The following is a 3,215-nucleotide window of genomic DNA, read 5'->3' on the forward strand; positions in this document are numbered from 1 at the left end:
CTGGTTGCCATAACAATGGAAGCCTCTTCATACACACCAATACACACAACCATCCACTCATTTTCTTTCATGTCTACACAGACTGTGCTTGTTCTGGATTCCAAAAGGTTTATTTTAGGTATTCAGAGGATTAAAAGAAAGTAGGTGAACCTATACAAACACATGGCTCCTCAATAACAAATGCAGCTTTTAGATAGTGATTAAAACAGACCCATGGAATCTGAGCGAGGGGGACTCAGGAAGAAACAACTGACGCTGGTTTGAGTTGCCGAAACATTTTCTGCCTTTTAACAATACTTTGGTGGTCTTCACAGCTGGCTTGCTTGCTTATTTGAACACCTTCAAGGATGGAAATCCCTTCCAAGTTGCTGTGATTTTGAGAAGGTTCTGCCTCCATATAGCTGGAGTTTTCCCTGCTGGTCCCAGTATGCCCTCAGGAGCAAGCAAACAAGTCCAATCCTTCCCTTAAGTGACAGCCCCTCTTCACCCTAGCGTCTTCTGTAAGTTAACCACCTATCCAAGAGTAGACCCCAAATATTTGAAATGCTGAGGAGAAACAGTGAGAAAACTGTAAGCAGCCCACATCTTTCTGTTCCTACAAGAGACTTCAATTCACGGTTAGGGCTGCCCATGGATTTTAGGAAAATCATCAGGATGCACCCTTTATGTAAGTGTACAAACGCTTCTGATCCCAGCAACATGGTGGACTGTGCTAATAGGGAATCCTTTCTAGCACAGACACCTAAAAATCCTGGATAATATATTGCAAGGAAAGAAGGAAGAAAATTCATTGCAGAACTTGCAAGGAGAAATCCTTAGGAGCCAGAAACAAAGAAGTAAAAATAGAGCAACAAGGGATCGTCTCTGTCTTTCTTGTCCTGGAGGTGGTTATCAGACAGACAGGGCTCAGCTGCTAGGGACTTGGGCTTTACTAGACAAACAATGGCAGGAGATAGGATCTTGGGTCTATGTAATACTAGAGATGGAACTAAAAGATAAGCTTGCCCGTCTCTGGCCCTTGAACTTGCTGTTCCTTCTACCCAGAATGTTTTTCCCTGAATTTTCATACAGCTGCCTTTTTAACTTTTTGATGGCATCCACTGAGATGCCATCCCTGACCATTCTAGCCCAAACACATCCCACCCCAGTCACTCTATCTATTGCTTTTATTTTCTTTAGAGCACTTCTCACTAACTGAAATTACATTATTTGTATGTTTACCATCTGTCTCCCTCCACTAGAGTCAAAGCTCCAAGAGGACCAAGACCTTGACAATCATGTTCATCAGTGTGTTCCCAGTGCTTAGAACAGTGCCTGGCCCATAGTAGGTGCAGGACAAATATTTGCAGAATGAGTGCATTTTTATTATGGCTACTTTGCTATGGCACTTGTCTTAGTCATCTAGTGCTGCTCTAACAGAAATTCCACAAGTGGATGACTGTAACAAAGAGAAGTTTATTCTCTCACAGTCTAGTAGGCTACAAGTCCAAATTCAGGGCATCAGCTCCAGGAGAAGACTTTCTCTCTGTTGGCTCTGGAGAAAGGTCCTTGTGATGCATCAGTCTTTCCTTGGTCTGGGAGCTTCTCTGTGCAGGAACCTCAGGTCCAAAGGACGTGCTCTGCTCCGGGCACTGCTTTCTTGGTGGTATGAGGTTCCCAATTCTCTGCTTGCTTCTCTTTCCTTTTATCTCTTGTAAGGTAAAAGGTGGTGCAGGCCACAACCTAGGGAAACTCCCTTTACATTGGATCAGGGATGTGACCTGGATAAGGGTGGTGTTACAATCCCACCCTAATCCCCTTTAACATAAAATTACAATCACAAAATGGAGGCCAACCACACAGTTCTGGGAATCATGCCCTAGCCAAATTGATACACAAATTTTGGGGGGGACGTAATTCAAACCATGACAGCGTTCAAAGCAAAAAGCTAAATACATTGTATATTCTGTCACAAAAGTATGATAAAGTGTGTTTTATTTCCAAGTACCAAGGACTTTCTAAGGAATTATCTTGCCAAGTGGAAAAAAATGTCACTTAGGAAAGATGGCCCATGAACCTAGAAGTCTCTTGAGAAGCCATCACCTTGCTTTGCTCTAGTTTCATCTACCCTAGGCAATATCTAATTTCATTTATCAGGTACTTTCATATTCCATAATCAGCTGCTCAGAATAGGTTTGCTAGGAAGTTACCATTTAATCTTTCTTCTTTCTGTATTCAAGTTAAGGACCGCACTGGCTTTCTGGTACAAACCAGGCACCTACATACTTGGACAGTGTCAGCCAAGTATGGGGGCAAGGGAGGAGGGATGGCATCTCCCTTATAGAAGCTAATCTACTAAGAGGCAAGAATAAAATTTCTTGGTGTGTTTTGCTGCATCTACTGCAAGCATGAAGACCATTCTCAGCAACTAGCCTGTTTAAATGCCAGAAAATGCTGACATCACTTTGAAGGGACACACGGTTATTGTGACAGGCCCCAGAGGAACACTGTGGAGGAACATCAGTCACATCCATGTAGAACTCAGTCTCCTTAGGAAGAAAAAGAAAAAGGCTTTGGGTTGACAAATGATGAGGAAATAGAAAAGAACTGACTACAGACTGCACAATCTGTAGTCATGTACAGGACATGATCAAGGGTGTTACACTGGGCTGCTATTACAAGATGCTCACTTCTCCATCAACATCAGGAGAGTGGGTCTCTTGTTGAAATCCGAAATTTCTTGGGTGAAAAATATATCTGTAGGGTTTGGATGAGGCCAGGTGTAGCTTGTTCAGTATCTCAAATTGAGAAAGATGAGTTAATTCTTGAAGGAAGCTACATTGAACTTGTATCAAATTCAGCTTCTTTAATACAGCAAACTGTGATAATTAAAAACAAGGATATCAGAAAATTTTTGGATGATATCTATGTCCCTGCAAAAGGAACAGTTCAGCAGGCTGATGAATAAGATCTAAGAGTTGTCCAGCTGTGGAAACGAGGCCACGTGATTCTTAAGACCCATTGGTGATATTTTTAAGATGCAATAACATCTATCTATTGAAAAAAAATTTTCCTTGGTGCACTTGTTAACTCAGGAACCTCTTCCTGGCTTTTGATAGTGAATGAAATAATGGGAGACTTTTATAACTTTGTTTTATCTACAACGTCAATATTTTATACCCCACTGAAATGTGAAATATTTACTTACTGCTTAATTTACTTGCTGTTGTTAGTCA

General features: G+C 41.5%; 1 pseudogene; it reads left to right on the forward strand.

Annotated features, from left to right (window-relative positions):
* The first annotated feature begins 2,267 nt into the window (after window positions 1–2,267).
* LOC101358020 (60S ribosomal protein L9 pseudogene) lies at window positions 2,268–3,001 on the forward strand (annotated as a pseudogene).
* The last annotated feature ends 214 nt before the right edge of the window (window positions 3,002–3,215 follow it).

The sequence above is a fragment of the Trichechus manatus genome, unplaced genomic scaffold, assembly GCF_000243295.1.
Source record: "Trichechus manatus latirostris isolate Lorelei unplaced genomic scaffold, TriManLat1.0 scaffold00008, whole genome shotgun sequence".
NCBI classification, from domain to species: Eukaryota; Metazoa; Chordata; class Mammalia; order Sirenia; family Trichechidae; genus Trichechus; species Trichechus manatus.